At 34.4% G+C, this 18,882-nt stretch overlaps 1 long non-coding RNA gene across 3 annotated transcripts in view; it reads left to right on the top strand.

Moving 5' to 3' along the window:
• Positions 1–18,352: 18,352 nt before the first annotated feature.
• The window catches only part of LOC149917888 (uncharacterized), a 47,509-nt gene continuing 46,979 nt past the window's right edge, over positions 18,353–18,882 (top strand). For all 3 annotated transcript variants that reach the window (XR_016467319.1, XR_016467321.1, XR_016467320.1), the window contains exon 1: positions 18,353–18,529. This is a non-coding gene — a long non-coding RNA (uncharacterized LOC149917888). The remainder of the gene's footprint in view (positions 18,530–18,882) is intronic.

The following is an 18,882-nucleotide window of genomic DNA, read 5'->3' as shown; positions in this document are numbered from 1 at the left end:
TTACACATTCTTAATGGAAGAGAATGAATATTTTGTTTCAAAAATACTTTAAATCCTAGCTGTCTTATATATACACCAACATCCTTCATAGTATTTTCTGAAGAGATGGAATCAGATTCATTGCTAGTTAAATTCCTGCAAAGTTACACTATGAATGAATTTATTCTAAAACAAGCATTATTTTATTGCCTTCATTCTTAGCTCCTGAGTAGGCACAGCTTACTATCATTGTATCTTGTCTATTTGCAGAAGATATGTAAGGAGTTTATCTATGTTCTCTTCTGCACTAAAATTAACTGAATATTCTATTTTCTGAGAAGTTTTGGGTTTTGCTTGATTCAGCGGTGCTATTTTAACCTGCCACCTGGGGTCATTTTAATTATATCTGACAAATGAGTCACTGTAACCAAAAGAATTGCATTTCTTTTTCATAAGTAATTACAATGCAAATTGTAAGCACTGTGCCCAGATTTCTGGAAATGAATTGGGCAGAGTTCTCTTTCTTTTCTTTAAATACTTATTGCAGGAAAGATACAAATGATTATATGGAAACTAAAAGTCAATCAATAACAAAAAAAACTATATTTGAAAAGAATCTTTATTCCGTGCAGTACAAAACATCGGCAGTGATGATACCTGCTTCCACCAGATGAAAAGCATACAAAAAGCCTAATCCTCCAGAGAGAGCTTTACAATCTAAAAAATGGAGAAAAATTCTCGGTTTGGATCAGAGAAGCATTTATAAGCCTGTATTTTTATGTGAATATATGCAAGTTATTCATATATCCTGGGTCTGAAAATTTGTATGAACAATATGTAGTTAAATGTTTGCATTTTCAGTGCACAACTTGGATGAAAAAAAAGAGGCAATGTTGTGTATATGGAAAACAACAATAAATAAATGAACGTACCAAAATAATTAATTAAATAAATAACTTCCTAAAATTAAACATTAAAAAATGTAGTTTCCCTGAGAACTATTTAAAAAAAACGTTATTACCTTAGAAGTAATGGCAGAAGAGCTCTGTGTGGTAAACCATGGTGTGTTTCCTGCAGCACACACGTTTTTCTTTGAAATTTATGTCACTGAAAATCGTGTAATGCTGTACTGTCCAAAAATAGCTGCTGATACTTTGGTTGTGATAATCAGGCCATATTGTGTAGTGAACTGATTTCCACCAATTGGCACAATACTGAAGATGCTGGCTGTTAATATAAAAAGTTTGTTTATTGCCAGCAGAGCCCATATAGTTGTCAAGGAGTAGGTAGATTATGAATGTTTTCATGAATGTTCTCTTTCTATTTAACAGTTGTGTACTGTTGTGACATAGAGGACAGACTAATAACTAGAGGTCAGGCTGACTGTTTTATTCAAGCTAATTAGATATTTGTGATGTAAAGGAGAACATTAAACCTGAAGTACAAAGAAAATTTGACTTAACAGAAATACAGCCCCTAAGAAACATGCTGCATGCCTCTTTTGCCAGCAATGTTGCATCTTTTCTTAGAAGTGCTATTCTGAGGTATGTACATTGAGGGCTTGAGTTGGGGCAGCGATTAGAAAAGCTTAGCTCCTAACTATTTTGGAACCCTGAGGAAAAGCTTGGCAGAAATGCTGAGTGAAATGAGAATGAGCTTGAGAACAAGTTAGAGTCATGGCAGGATGGTGCTGATGAAAGTGAGTTTGTGTTGGTAGCAAAACTGCACCTCCATTTGGTGGCAGAAAACTTTATCTTCTGTGGAGATAAAACATTCTTCATGCTGTGTGTCAAGATGCAGAAACACTGTCTAATAGGTTACATCTGAATGAATTGCACCCTGATAAATCTTGAGGAGCTCTAATAATTAAAAAAGCTCCTTTACACATTTTTGAAATGATTTTCCGTTTTGCTTGGACAGATATTTCATCATCACTGTGTGACCTCTTTTAGTTAGGAGATCAGTATAGTGGCTAAATCACAAAAGTACTAAAAACTGATGGCAGACATTCGACTTGTATTTTCTTTTTCAATTTGAACAGATTTTATTATGACATTATTTTTTTTTGTCATTTTCAAGACTTCTGGATTGTGTGCATTTGCAGAAGCATTTACTGACTAAACTTTTCTGAACTAAAGTTATGCCTAAAATAAGTGCAGAATGAGTCTGGCTGTAATACAGCATTAAACATGTTGTTTGTAGGATGAAATACAACATCTATACAAAATCGAGAATAAAAACCTTGAATCATGTTGTTTTCTTGAAATCTTCCTGGACATTACTGGCTTATTTTGGTTTAGGGGAGTGACATAGTAGAATAGAGTACAACTACATACATATTGACATTGTGAGAAAATAACTGTGAGTCAATTATTACAAGGAAATCTTAGTAGTAACATTTTCTGAACATTTTTCAACCAGGTTTCCTAATAGAAAAAAGGATCAGCACCTCTGATGTCAGTTCCCCCTAATAACAGAAGAAAATTAATTAAAATGGAGGATCAAACTTCTAAAATAATACATTTGCCATAGACTGAATGTGATTCAAGTGACTAAAAAAATTCACTGCCTTTGGTATGGCATAGGTGTATGACATATTTGTATGACATATTTGTACAGTGCTAGTAGATAGGGCATTATGTTCATCATCTGGAGCAGTAGCTGGAGATGAGAGACAAATCATTCATATACAAACACTTATTAGTTTCCCAGGTCCCAGAAGCAAATTTATAAGCAAGTATAGGAAAACATTTGAGGATTAGAGGTCTCTGGTTTTTTAGGGAAGATAATTACTGACTTCAAAGATAGAAAGATCCCTGACAAGCTTAATTAGAAAGAAAACTGCCTCACAGTAAGAATAACTTGAATTAGTTATCTAATTCTGTTATTGATGCAAGGAGAAAAACTGAGCCTGGAGTTCAGTGTCAAATTACATTTGAATTTGTCTGTGAGGAAACACAGAGTGTGTTGAAAGAGATAACTTTCATGCACTCCAAAAATAATGCTACCAGCCAATACTTCAGGTAACTTCCAGAATCATAGATGTTGCTTTCTCAAAGTTGTCTGATTTGTCCGATTTGGTTGAAAAATTGGAATAGGAAGCTACCTGTGGAATTTTATGATTTTTTTCTATATCATGAAGAGCATCTGGAGAAAATGACCTTATCCAGGTACAATAGCTAGAAATCAATATTTGCAAATTGCAATACAATTCATATTAGAAAGTATTATGGCTAATAGCTCACTATTGGAAATGATAGAAATTTCATTGGGGCACAAAGATCATCTAACAAGCAGGAAGCAGACTTTGCAGTAGTTAGGTAGAAGGAGATGACTTAATCACTGAATTATTGCTTTTAAAACTTATTAGCTTTCACATCTGTGTATGGTTAGGCATCAGCCTTTGGCATATTGCTGTTTAAAGTACTTATGATCCTAAATAGTAAAAAAGCTTCCTAAGATATATCTGCTAACAAGTAGGATTGTGCAATCAAATTAAGTGCTGTATTAAGTGCTGTAAAACGAAGTATTGAGAAGGAATACACTCTTCTTTTTATGGAAGCCACATAGCTTTCATTTAGACCCAGGTAGGCTTTTAAAATAAGTCATTTAGTTAAAAAACACACCAACAGATGTTTGTTTTTTTCTCATTTTCTTTGGAATCTAGGAATAATTTCTTGCCTCATCAGCACACTGAGTGGCTTTTCAACAAGACCACTGTAGGCTTTCTCAAAGTATACTTTGAAGGTTGATATAAGGTTCTATTATGTAATAAGTGATTCATGACAACAGGGAAATGATACCAACTCAGAAAAATAAAATCAAACTTCATCTCTAAGTAACTCAAAAGAAACCTTGCTTCATTTACTATAGAAAAAGAAACAACCTCCTAGCATGGAGGCTGGGAGATATAGTCTTCCCTAAGTTGTCACCATGCTTTTTCCACACAGAACTGAAAATACTAACACACAGATTTTTCAGCTGATAAATGACTTGTGATATTTACCTTGAGAAGCTTCATACTTTGAATGATAATAGACAGAAAGTCAGAAATCCCATCTTTGAATTAAATTCATCATTCAAAACCATGACCTGACAGTGGCATTTCAGTATCTAAAAGGGAGATACAGCAAAGAAGGGGACAGACTCTTTAGCAGAGTCTGTGGTGATAAAACAAGGGAAAATGGTTTCAAGCTCAAAGAGGATAGATTTAGGTTAGATATAAGGAAAAAATCTTTTACAGTGAACATGGTAAGGCACAGAAACTATTGCCTATTGATGTGGTGGATGCCCTGTCCCTGGAGATTTTTAAGGTGAATATGGATAAGGTCCTGAGCAACCTGATCTAGCTGTGGATGTCCCCGTACATTGCAGGGGAGTTGAACTAGATGACCTTTCAAGGTCCCTTCCAACTTTAAGGATTCTGTGATTCTATTAAGATAATTTCATGTTGTTGTATACATTGCCGCAGCTCCAGTGGATGCTGATTATTAATTCTAGACTGAGGTTTGTACTTTCCCTTCCCAGGCTTGTGTCTACCTAGCAAGTAACAAGTAACTGTAAGAACTGAGCTGGTATGTTTCTATAAATTCACTGCTAATGAAATGTTTTCAGATATTTCAAGGATAACAGTCTAACATGCATACATATGACTAAATTTCAACAGAAAATAAATAGAAAATTGTAAAGAACACAGTGCTTTAGTTAAGCAAAACTTCCTAAAAACATCTTATGTTTGCTTTATCACCTTCATTCTGTGATGGACCAATATTGCTAATTTGTCATTAGCAATAATTAATTGGTAAATTTTTTTTTCTTGCATTTACAATTGTGCTTCTTAGCAGGAGACCAACTGCAATACATTTTCCTTAGTACCAACTGTTATAAGCTTAATTTAGAAATAATATAAGTCCCCTGTTGAAAAAGAAGATTTTAAACCTTATGCTTATTTTCTAGTAACACACTGCAGTCATATTTAAAAAACAAAACAAACAACAACAACAAAACATGAACAAAAAGACACCTGTTTAAATTAGATTAGCTTTTGATTTTCTAATTGCCAGTTGAATAATTTTGCTTTTCACGCTCTGGGTTATATCAGTTGATCACAATTTGCTTTTGCCATTGGTAGAATCTATGTTGGCAAGACCTCTGACAGCATTTTACTCTTCAATGGTCTTAACATTCAGTTTTCTGTTCCTGGATGGCTTCCAATATCACAAAATAACAGTTGTTTTCCTAGTTATAAACACAGCTTTGAATCAGTTAAAAACTATTCTGCTGTTTCTTCTTTATCCTTAGCAGCTGTATAACAGAAAGAATCAGGAAAAGTTCCTTTACTCCTCAAGAATGCGATACTTCATGGTTCATTTGAAATAGCATCTCCACAAAGCAAATTTTATAACAGAAGTAAAGTGTAATGTCCTTGGGTGGCATCTGGCAGTTTGCGATATAGTACAAATACGGCTGGAGACTGTTATTCTCTAGAGCATTTCATGCAAGGGAGCTTAGCCTATGCAAGAATGACTTAAAGTGACATGGGATTCAAGCTGGAGAGTGATAGCTTTAAATTGTGTCTATCTGCACCGAGTTACTAAAATGTGTAACAGTCTTTTAAATCTCTTTCTTTGATCAAAATTCATTATAAAAAAAGAAGAAATCATCAGTGGCATTGAGTTTTATATGTACTAAAACAGTATGCTGGGTCTGACTGGGATGGAGTTTGCTTTATTCAAAGGAGCTCATATTGTGCTGCATTACTTTTATGATACAATATTTTTAATGACATAGCAACATTTAAGTGCTGTTGCAGCTCCAGTGACTTCTTTGCTCCTCATTCTGCCTTTTGATCACTTGAGGTCAGCTCCATATTCAGTATTCCAGGCTGCGTAATGTTATGCTCAGCAACAAAACCAAGGATGTAGTTTTAACAGAGTAGCCACTGCTCAGAAAATATTTGGGTGTTAATCTGGTACCACATGATTTCCTTTGCATTACCAGTTAGTTTTTGTCCCTTCCCTTTCTCTTCCCCTTCTCATTTCCCCCTTCTTTGTTTTTCTTTTTCCTTTATTTTCTTTCATTATTAAAATGTCTCTGTTTTACTTACAAGTTTTTCTCACTGGGGTCAGTAGCTGGGGTCAGTCTACTGCAAAAGAAGTGAACTTAATAAATAGTTTAGAGTAAGAAAATGGTCTCTCAGTGATGCAACAAACTTGACAAGGGAATGTGAAATTATTAAATATTCTGTAGGAAAAAACAAATCATGTACTTTCATGGTAGGGAAAGCAATAGGCTGAAAATATAAAATAAGAAAGCTACTTGTATGTTTATTTCCAGATAATGTACAACAATCTTGCTGAATTATAGTCTTTGTCCTCTTTCTGTTCAGTATTGTCAGAAAAATAACTATACCCTTCTGAAAATAATTGCATGCTTTTGTGCATATCTGCTTCACTTTTTTTGCTGCCGAGGATGTATCTTTCTTTGCATAAGAATCCCATTATACCCTTGTAATAGTAAGTAGGTGGTCTGGAAGGAGATGTAAAACCATTCCCTTTTGCTAAAGCAAATTATGAGTTAAATGGAAACGTCAAACCTAAATTAATAGAAAACTATCTCTTACTCTACCAGTACAGAATAAATGAAGTGATAATTGTTATAAATATTTTTCAGTTTAGTAAAGAAAACTGATAAACCATTTTTTTCTATAATAATAAAAATAAACTTCAATAAATTTACTTATATTTCTTTATCTTCATATCACATAACCTGAGTATTAGAAAAACTTAATACTTAATTAAAAAAATATATATATATTAAGAAATCAAGGCCCAATCATCTCTTTTCTCCAGGTTCACAGTTAACCTGAAGCATCATCTTTTCTGTAACAGAATTCTGAAGAAAAATAACTATTAATGTTTACTCATGTATTGCACAGAGCCCTGTCAATGTGCACGGGTACTTTGCAATTTTGTTCCGATTTGACTTAATGTGACTTTTTTTGAGACAGAGAATAAATTAATCTCTAAGAAAACATTACTTTTCTCCAAAGGAATAAAACCAGGATTGAAGGGAAGTGTTTAAGCCTGGAACTGAGAATATATTATTATATTCTAAAGAATTTTTACTGTGAGATGAAGTGAGAAATTATGTGACAGAGCAGATCATCTGCATTCACTATAGATTGCCATTTTCTAAAAATGGGCTCTAAAGTAATTCTGAAAATATTTTAAAATTGCTTCTTGGGGATAAAAACTATAACAATTTCACTGGAAAGGTATTATTTTTCCAGAGAATATGCAGTAAATTTTATTTGTTTAGGTAGAATAATCTTATACATGTTTTCTTTAAAATGAAGTCAGAAATTTGATCAATATTTCTATTTTGTTGTTATATTGTTGTGGCACTCTGCATTAAGTTTAATTAATATCTGATTCTTATTACAAAAAAAGTTAACCCAAGTATTGGAAAAAAAAAAAAAATGAGAATAATAGTAAAACATGAACATGTTTTAATTTGTATAATTAATATTTTGTCACTTGTGTGAAAATTATATATTCACCTGTAATAAAGTGTCTGACAGAGATAATAATACAGTATATTAATTGCTTATAAAAACAGCTATATTATGTACTGTTTCTATTGAGTGTACTATGCATACCCCTCAAGGGTGAAAGCAAAGCTTAGGAACTGAAAGAAGAACTAAGAGCAGAAATTGTCTCCCTCATTAGTTCTATTGTAATGAAAAAGGTCAAAACTGAGTTGATTTAGAACTCCGTAATTTGCTATCTTGCACCTAAGAGTATCTAAATGTTAGCATACCTAGAGTCATACTAAGAAAATGAAGAATGATTCACATGGTGTTACAGAGATTGTCTATGCATTTGTAAGCATAGACTTCTGAAAGCAGAAGTATGAATCATTAATTCAACTGTCAAATACCTTGACAATACATTATCTCTTGTTTCCCTTAACGAAGACAGCCTGTCATTTGCTTGCACTGAATAAATTCTCTACTTTGTACCAGTAAACAAATAGTATTTTCGTGAGATATAAGAGCTTTCCAAAGGTTAGACTTACAGCAAGGATATTGAACTGTGTCAAAAAATAAGTCTTCACTTTTTCTGGACAGAGACTAAAATAATAGTCTGATCTTCCACAGAAACTGAAGTGTTAAGAGAACTTTCCCTCTTTTACTTCTCAGTAACTAGCTAAGATTTCTGTCTGAAAAAAAAATCTTTTTTGCAGAAATAAATGTTAGACACAATGCAGAAATAAGCTATTCAGCTTTAGCCAAGGGGGGAAAAAAAAAAAAAAAGAAAAGGATTTGATTTAATTATTTATTTGTTCGTTTGCCAGATAATCAGAACTCTGGTGAAATTAGTTCTGGCTTTTTTCGACTCTTCTTTCTGACAAAGAAATGGACCCTTGTGTAATGAAGTGTGCACAGTATGTGTGGGAGAACAACAGTGATAAAGATGCTCTTCAGACAATCAAGAAAGTATTTTAAATTTCTTCTTGCTCCATCTGAGTTGTTGCCTTTCTTTTTTTTATTGCTCTGGCTGCCAAGCCAGGAGGAGAAAGGAAAAATGGGCAGAATAGTCAAATATTAATGAGCATGATTACCTAAGAGTAGCTCAGTTTAAATAACGTGCAGCAATGTCTCCCAACCTGGGCAACAGAGGCAAAAAGGAAGAAAAGGCAAGAAAAAAAAAGTAGTATAGCAGCAGTGGCAGTGGCTCACTGCAAACTTTGAAATGCCTAATAAGTAGCTGTTAAAACAGGGCAACGGAGTTCTCCTACACAATGATGAACTAATCTACATAAGAGAAGAGGATTAGTGTGGGTGTTTGAAAAACAGAAATAGAAAAGGAAATACTCTGTTTGAAAAAGAAGATAATTGGCTACTACTGAAGAGGAAAATTTATGAACACCCTGTGCCTTCACTTATCACCTACTTTTGTACTCCTACAGTAACCAAATTAGTGTATGTTGGAAATACACGTACACTACGTATGTGCGAAAAAGTCATTCAGGTCACCCACCTCATATTCATGTTTACAGTACTTTCAGAATCATGTGTAATTCATGCCCAAATTTTCTAAAAGTGGGGTAAGTCAATCAGAAAGCTGCTTTAAGTTTTCTCAGTTGTCTTTAGATTAACTGTCTAGACCAGGCTCCTGGAGAGTTAAATCCAATAAAGACTGTAAGAGTCTTGACTGTAGAATATATGCCCAATAATTTGCCAAAGAATATTAATGATTCAGTTCAATATCCGTGCTTTAATCACAGGGAAAATCTGAGTAATGTGGGAGGTTCTCCTTCAGACTCGCTCTTATTGCAAAATGTTAATGAAAACATGATTGCATAGGCATAGAGCAGATAATGCATTCATTTGTGCATCTCTCATGTTCTCAGGCCCTCCTTTTCAAATTGTTCAACAGGGATATGAAGAAAGTGCCAGGTCTTGTTGGTTGTTGTTTTATCAGGGCTGGCCCACCTCAAACGATTTACGGATTGGTTACAGAGCACTGTAATCAGGACTTCCTCATAACCCTGAAATGTCTAATTGATTCACCAATTTTGAATTACCTGTATTTGCTCAAATGAACTCCATGCTAATGCAGAGTCATGATAATAGTAGCAGATTTTTCATAAACCACCACAGAATGGAGATTTTATATATATAATGCTGTAATTTGAACAATCTAAGAAATGTTATGATTTCATCAACGTTTAGTTGCTGAGAAAACAGATAAATCTTAAATATTTACATGGAGAAGTCCATGGCTAATGTATTACTTGTTGAAACGTTGCATGAATTCTAATTGACAACATGAATTTTATGCTGCGGGATATTGAATAATGTTGTAAATAGTTGGAAAAGTACACAGTCAAAAACAAAGAAGTCTGAACACTGAAGAGATAAATAAAATTTGAAAATTTATCTTTCACATTTTCATTGTGGATCTTTCCATAATTAGTTGTACTGAAAAACTTGCTTTGTTTTATGCTAACAAAACCTGTCTGACTTATGGCTGAATTTAGAGGTCAAGTTGCATTTCTTAGCTTGAGATATTGAGCATATACAATCCTGCCAATTAATCTAAAACATGCACAGATATGCTGACTGCCATCAAGACAAAGGAGAGCAGTTGGGGACACCACTCATGTCATGCCTGCTATCTGCCTGAATTATTTCTGCTAGGGAAGCATCTGGTAGTCGCTATGCAAATATAATGCCAGGGTTTTCTTTTACTTCAATTTGTGCATGTTAACATAAAATTCAATAAATTATTCCTTTCTGCCTCACCAAAACAAACAAACAAACAAACTCCAGCATAGAAATATAATTTTGTCAAATAGGAGTGTATTATCTTTTCACAGTTAAAATTCTTGAGTCACTGATACTTCTGAATTGTAAGCCCTCACCACCTTCAAGAAATTTAATAAGAAAAAAGACCTTTTCTATGATAAAAATGACTTGCTGAGAAAAAAAAAATCATCATTCTCTGTGTTCTTACGCCCTGGGAGTAAGAAAGTTCTTAGTGTGAGTTATTACAGCTCTTAATTAGAAGATGGTTCCCCAGCTGCACAGACTTAGGCAAGAGATGCTTCTTCTTAGAATGAAATAATTTGGAACTCATAAGCCACCACAACTCTATCAGACTGGACACAGAGAAACTCAAGCTTCTTTTTCTGCTTTATAACGTATGACAGTCAAAACTTCACTCCTTGCCTCCTGTGTATAGAAGCTCTGAAGACTTGGACTGCTCCAGGATAAGGATGTACTGTGGTGCCCTGCTGTAGGGTATGTTAAATATTCTCTGATAAAATGATTGCCTGACTGCACTGTATGGAGAACAAGTTCAGGATATCTGCTAGTGTATGGAAATTCACTGCACTTGGTCTTACCTCATCTCTGTATTGTTTGGAGCTTTGTCCTTTTTAAGGTGCCAAATACAAAAGGGTATTTTCTATAGAGTTACAGAAACCAATTAAAACTTATAGAATTAGACCTCTAGAGACAAGTAAAAAGAGTAAAATCTGCAAACTTGGTTGCAAATCTGAGAATCAGGAGACTTGAGTTTCATTGCTGGTTCTGCTTTTGAAATAATATCTGCTTGCCAGATATAGTTATATGCAGCCTGAGCAAAACTGAAGCAATTCCTGTGAAAACGTTTTGGATAAGTTATCTATTAATTTTGATTTGGGCAAAAACCTATCCTGATCTCATGATGAATGGGCAGCTAAAAGGAATGCAAGTACCAGTTCTTTTTGCACAACCTGGACAGAGTGGGCACTGCTGCGGTATTGGAGCCAAATGTGAGGTACCAAATGCAGCTTTGTAGGTAGCCTAAGTAGTGTGTCCTGATTAATAGCTTTTTTGGATGCATTCAAGGAAAGGAAACTCTTCTGATTCTTCAGGTTACATTACAACTACTTTTAATTCCTGTTTGAAGGCAGGGTTTTATGACTGCCCTCAGCAGACAATTCAGTGTGACAAGATGGAGGAAGATTTGTGACTTATGGTGGAGGGCTGCTTATCCTTTATAACGGATTACCAAACTCTTGTTTGCATTGTAGTTGATACTCAAAGCCATAATGACTGCAGCTCATATCTTATGTGACAAACATTATTTTTGGTAGAGATTTTGGTGTAGATTTTGTAGTTGAGTACCCATGACAGGTTAAAGTAAAAGCTGACAGGAGTCTTTTCTTCAGAAAAAAAGCAAAAAAGCTACCATAAAAAGCAAGCCTCACCAGCTCCCCATCTCCAATAAGAAACAAACAAACAAACAAACAAAAAAACCAACCCAAAAACAAAAAAACAAAACCCCACAAATGTGCAACATACATCACTGACAACATTAAGTGCAAATATCCTTTGAGAGAAATACAATTTATTTACAGCGGGATCTGATTTTGGCTTCCACAGAATATCAGTATAATTGTGGATTACACTTATTTTGCACATACAATAAATGTCAAGGCATACAAAGTTACACTGTTTTGTAACCACTTGTAGCCAATTATCAAATACTTCACTTTCAGACCACCCTGGCCTCCATTTGTGCCTGAATTTTCTCATTCAAATGTGGAAACTCATCTTTAGTAACATATTTCACTTCCAAGTATGTTCCAGTTCATTCACTAATGTTTGGAAAGAGTAGAGAGACTGTTTAATATATGCATTGTAGGAAACAGTCTTAATTATTGTTATGTGGCTGAGAGTTTAATTATTCTCTCTCTGCTACCTGAGAGCTATAGAGTTAAACCTAAAAGACTTCAATTATCCCACTTAGGAGATGTCATTTATAGCTCAGTACAGTATAATTTTTCATGCAATAATTTTACTTTCATATTTAAATGTAGCTTTCTTTAATTTAGATTTTCCTGAAAACAGCCATATTGCTATAAGCATAAATTTAGGTCGATGAACATTAATGATGTCAGTTCACAGCTGTTCTTAACTTAAATAATTACCACTTATTCTCCATGATCAACATTTTAAGTGCCTAAACTAGTCAATTAGAATCACAAAGCACTTTCTTCTGTTACTGCTGTTAAAATCAGGCCTGAGCTTAGGCATCTGTAACATTTATGTTAGAAAAAAATATGATTGAAGCTGTTGATTCATTAACCAAGTTGGTCTGTGTTTGATAGAAGCTTTGAAAATACATAGCATTGCAATTGCATTTAATAAACCATTGAAATTAATGCAACATTAATTACTGATTCTATGAACACTCTAGCATATGCTTCTATTAATTGCACCCATTATCACAAAATAAACATATCTTTATAAAAACAAGTGATGCTTCATCTTAATATTCCTGATTTTGATATCCTCCATCACAGCTGTTGCTACTTCTGTTTTTGTGTTTTTGCTATAAAGACCACCTGTTATACTAGACAGTTTTATTCTTAGTAGAAAAAAAAACTACTAAAGAAGCAAAAAATGGAGTGGGCTTTTAAGCTTTTGAATAATTTACTGATATTTGAATAATTTACTGAAATCTCTTTAAGATTTTTACAAGAAACATGCTGGAATACTTTAAGTTTTTTTCTTGTATTTGAATATGGCTTAAAGCAAAGCGTAAAGTTGTACAAGAATTGTAAAATAATATGTTTCTTTTCAGTCTAACGTGGGTCACTAATACTAGGTTTTTTTCTGCCATAGTTTGATTTGTAATCATAGACAGTATCCTGTTTTTAACTTGTTTTGTGTACAAGAAACTTTTGACAAGTTGTAAGACAAATATTGTTTAAGATAAGACTGCTTGTTCTGTTCTGTCGACAAGAATTCACTCTATAGTAAGCCCCAAATACTTCCTTCAAAGGGGCAATATAACTATCAGGGAAAGTAATACTGGATGAATTTTTGCTTTGACATAATGAGTGATTGCTGCCTACCCCATAAGCCTGTTATTTCTAAGCCAGCATTATCTACTGTGAAAATCTTTCATCAGAGAGAACAGCATGATTTTCAAAGCATCAGTTTCCTTTCAAAAGTGCCTTATTATAAATAGCACTGTAAGAGTACATTGATTCTTTTTCAGATTCATTGCCTTTTATTTTAGATATTCTCAATTTAACACAGAAATTTTTCTTCTTGTGGGAGAAGTTAATCTTAAAATTTTCATCTTTTCAGATTGAATTTGGTTTGTGTAATTTTTAAGTTTTCTGTTTTATATAATCTCTTTCAAAGATCCAGTTGGACCAAACATGGTACCGACTCATTGTATTGTTATTAACCTCTCCCCACAAATTGATTAAATAATTACATTGAACTATGAACTCATTTGCATTGAGAATGTAATTAGTACCTCTTTTGCAGATGTGAAGTAAGAGAGGACATCTCCTTATCTGCTGGTTGTTAGCCAGAGTGAAACTTCAGCATTAACTGCAGCAAAGTTAACTTGCCTCTTTAGAGGCAAGTGGTCACAAATAGAGCCAGGTCTCACTAAGAATTTGAAACAAGACCTGCTGTGTCTGTAGTGTTTCCTTTGATATTGAATGAGTTTATTATAAATATTTTTTGTACTAGTCTTCGTTTATATTGGAAGGTTTTGCTTGTTTTGGGGATAGGTTTTCTTATTCTAGAGAATAAATCCAATAAAATATGTTGGCAAAGAATTTTGTTAAAAGCTACTGCTATTTCTATAAAAACCTTTTGTTATCATGTTGTCTTGCAGTCCTCCTTCATGCACGCTCCAAGTTTGCCCATCTTCACTTTTCAGCGGAAGGCTGTTATTGCCTAGCTCACTGATCCAGACTTTCCTATTTGATCAAACTGACCCATTCTGTGCTTTCTCCCTCTGCATCTAGTGGCATATCCTTGAGATCTGCAGCTTACAGACAAAAGCACTGGTAATATTGTCTTTCTTTGCTCAGTGGCGTACCAATGACAATAGTCATTCAGGTACTTAATTTCAATGCTGTCCTACATCTGGTTTAAAAAGTTTTAAAATGAACAGAAAATTGTCCTAATCAGCCATTTCTATGTGGAGCTGAAATGTTCTTTTCCTATAAAAGTAATCAGTACCATTTTAAAGATATAGAAGACAAAGAGTCAGTAAGTGGGAAAGGGCTATAATTCTATTGCAGGCTATTGTGTTGTCACTGGACTGAGGAGAGTGGTTTGCTCTAACCCTTGCTCCCAGGGCTGTTTTATGTACTTTATGTTAAGCAATCATTGGCTTTACCTCTGAAACTGGTTATGGTGCTGTGATAAATTCCAAGGACTTATCTCTCTCTTTGGAGTCTGGACCTCTTCTGTGTGAAATTATGGCCCTCAGTGAGCTTTTCTTCTGGCTCAGTGTATTTTGAAATCTCCCTAAAGCCCTTGGCCTTCAAGGAGAGCTCTGAAGCATTTATTCTATACTACAGTGCTCTCATCTCCCTTAATTTTTACTAGCCTCTGCCAGAGTGGTGGGAGGCATTTTCTAAAGAGAGGAAGAGATGAATCCTCATCTCTTCGTGTTCAGATATGTGAGCATTGTGCTTTCATTTTGCTTTCATTGCTGTGTGTCAGATAAGATTTTAATGAAAGTTCCAAAACTACTCAGGGAACTCCCTGAACACTCAGGGAACACGGGGACTTTGATATGAGGTAAGGATTGAAATGAGTGTTGTTGAGATGAAAACTATTCTGAGTGGATCTGCGAAAAATTGTATTTCTAAGAATTTAGGCATTTTTATATTATGTGAACGACTTAAAGTTCACATATTTTAATGATTTAGGCACCGCTTTAATTTTAATTCTTTCAACGCTTTAGGTATTTGTCAAGAGATCCCTTGAGCTCTCCATAGAAGAATCTGACTTAAGACACATCATTGGGCAAAGTTGCTTTTTAAATTTAAAACACATCTGTATTCTAATGAGTGCTTGTGACTAGAGATTTTCTGTCTGCTGTCTGTGAGCACGGTTCTGACCATTCCCTTTTTATTCCAGCTCCCTTTTTTAATGTCTGTTTTATGGTGTTTACAATAATACTAACAGGACAGCCTTGTTTACTCTAAGTTATTTTTTTTCATCATGATTTATGTATTTGAATTGTGTTCTCTCTGGGGAGAGCCAAACTAAAGGAATAGAGCGGATGTTAAGTTGCTGATAATTTCAAAAGCCTCGTGAGTAATTTTGAGCCCAAATCTATGTGTTATGAAGATATATTTAATTGTAATGAATATTTTTCTATATGAAGAAAAAAAGAAAAAGAACACAGCCTGGATTCAGTACAGTTAAGCTGTTACTATTTACTACTACCTGAAGTTTATAAATAGGTGCATAAATAATTTCTTAGTTCAGTTAAACATCACTTCAGGTAAACTTTATTTTGAAAAAGATTTGCTAAGCTTTGTAGAATAGCAATGAAAGTATTATTATTGGAGACATTTAAAATCAGGAGACAAAGACTTCAAAATATACCCTGATATAAATTATACATTGTAAGTAGATACAAGATGAAATAATGTGTCTTATCCTTTCTCTGATATGTCAGATCTGGTGATTCAAGTTTTTTTTTGTACAAGTTGACTAACATAATCAGCAACTATTATGTGCTACTGCATGTATCAAATGTAGCTTTTTAATTGGGGCCTAATAAGTCGTTCTGTTACAGTATTAAGAACAACTTGGTTGCTATGAGAAACAGTGAGTGTGTGATCACAGTAGGCATAGGCAACAAAGCTGTTATGTAATTAACTCAAAATTATAGATCAACAAAAGCATAGGTATTTTGGTGCATTCCAAGACACTTAACTTCAACCAAAAAACAGTAATTGAATCAGATATCAGTTACCTAAAGTTATCTGATGTTGCTCTCTAAGTACATTAAGTGATGTTTGACTGTGTCATGGTTTTGTGATTTTTGGTTTTCGATATTCCGCATCATAACGTCATGTGGGGCACTGGGTTTAACTGTTAATGCTCAAGTTCTGGGTACCTGCCCGGAAGAGAAGAACAACTACATTCCCCAGGGGACTTTGCGGTCCCAGAGAGTCTCAAGATATAACTCCTGGCAAGGTCACCTGATGCGTTCTTCTTGGTCTGCTCTTCTCCCGTCTCCCTGCTGCTCGACTGGACTGTGCATCTCACCTCAGCACTACGGTGAGACCTATCCACCTTTCGGACATTCTCTCTCTCATTATATTTGATTTATTAGCTTCAATTTTAATTATATTGTATTATAGTGTGTTATCTTGCATTCCGATACTATATTTAGTAAATTAGTTTGTTTCTCCTCAGATCATTGCTGCTGTCTTTAATTATTTTGGGGTCCCCTGTTCCCTTTTTCCAGAGGCACGGATTTTGTGAAATCCCTCCACCCCGCTAGTCACAGAACTGGGCCGAACCAGCCCGTAAACATTGACAGACTGGATACATCAGATTTGCTATGCAGACATTAAATGGTGAGATAATCTATTATAATGGAAGTGGAGTTAATTTATGGTGGAATGGGCTTTGAATTAAGGTGCTTCTGTTTTTTTTTGTTTGTTTGTTTGTTTTCTTTTCTAATTATTATTTGTCTTCTTATTTGCTGAAATTTTTTGCAGAATGTCCTTATAAATGATAGTTCTTGGATTACCATAATACTCCTGAGTCCTATCTTTGCTTCTCTATAGCAGAATTGTCCTTACCTGCTCGATCTTAGATAATAATAGATTCTGTTCAATTTAATGTTGAAAGTTGGAAACAACTGAATACAGTCGAAATTATTCATAGTAGTTGTATTTAGTTGTATTTATACATTTCTAGAATTAATAGACTTAGATAGATAAATCTCTCTATATGCATACAAACACACATAGATAGCATAGATACATATTTAAAACTGTTGCTTTGGACCTTGTCTTGAGAATGTTTATGATGTTTTCTTCCAGGATTTTTTTTTTTTGCATTTCTGTTGCCATGCTTCTGCTGCAGCCATGTGCAGGAACTCTGCTAGCTGAGAGCTAATAACACAAAGTCATTTAATCTTAACTTTACAAACAGGTCAAAGTAAAGATTTTATTTTTGTTTTATTTTATTTGTGTGTGCTCTCTACTAAAAGATGTTATATTTTACAAGTCAAGTATGCATTGTGGAATGCTTGATACAAGTGGAGCATTCTGTATCTGTTTGCCAGTTGAGGCTCAATAAATATCTAGTGTGCTATGTGCATACTTAGCTTATAATTCAGACAACCCAGTTACAGCATACATCTTTCTAGGATGCAAGCATGATTCAATTTATTATTGAAGGTATTGTTTGAACAAAGAGGACCAAAGTGATTTCTCCTTTGCATTTTTTCTTTTTTGTTTGTACAGACAGTGGGGATGATCCTGTTTGTGTTATTTTTACACCTTCTTTTGATTAGATATCTTTATTATGATGTAGTGTTAGCATTCCAAATGTCCTTGCTAACACACAGATTAGCACGTAGCTGTTGAGTGTTTGACTCAATCCTTTGAATCTCTTGTTAAGATTTTTGCAAAAAAGTGAGTATCTTTCCATCTATTTGTAGCTTTAAGATTTGTTTATTCAGAGAAATTCGAAGCCCTAGGGAAGAGGTAATGTCAATTATGCAAACTGATACAGCTGAAAAAAAAAAAAAAAAGACACTGTTTTCAATACAGTAGTCTTTCTTCCAAACTGAAGGAAAAGCAATGTATAAGGCAGTATGCACTCAAAAACAGAAAAATGCTTTCTTCTTATTTGGGACTGTGATAAGTTGTTTTTTACACTTTCAAATAACGAATCAATCATCAGGGAAGCTCAAACTTTTAACATCCAATACATATATGAAATATTTTAAGCATGCTATTTGGAATTCCGTAAAAGCTGTTAGAGAAAACAACATGAAATAAATATCTGAATCCTTAGAAAGTTCTGGGGAGGGTGGTCCATCCTTAAATGAGCTGCTAAGTGTGGGCTAGCCAGCTGTATCCCATTAGCTGTCTCAGCTGCAGGAGATGTGAGGAGCATGTAAATCAGATGCGGAGAGCTTGTTTTTGTCATGGACTTCGTACGGAAGAGAAGGCTGAGAGAAGTTGTGGCAAAATGCAGGTAAGCTGTCTGTGTATATGCTTGTGATAGATATGTTGCGTAATGGAAAAGAACAAAATAGCGTTTTGTAAGAAGGAATTCTTGTGAGGTGTCTACTCTAACGTTAAATTTGTCCCGGAAGTCATGGGACTGGCTGCCTCAGGTGCTGAGATGACTGAACTCGTCCCTTTCGTTGAGTGCCTGGAGAGCTTTGTATTGTCTGTGTTGAGGTAGTTTCAGTAAGTTCGTTATACAAAACACTGAAGTTTTCAGATGAAAACCATTCTCGAAGAGTGGAAATAGCATGCGAATCTCCTTTTTTTTTTTTTTTTTTTTTTTTTTTTTTTTTTTTAATTAAGAAGTTTATAATTGGA

Source organism: Phasianus colchicus, chromosome 5 (assembly GCF_987193195.1).
Source record: "Phasianus colchicus chromosome 5, bPhaCol1.hap1.1, whole genome shotgun sequence".
Taxonomy (NCBI): Eukaryota; Metazoa; Chordata; class Aves; order Galliformes; family Phasianidae; genus Phasianus; species Phasianus colchicus.
The sequence above is the reverse complement of the archived record's forward strand: the minus strand, read 5'-3'. Positions and strand labels throughout refer to the sequence as shown.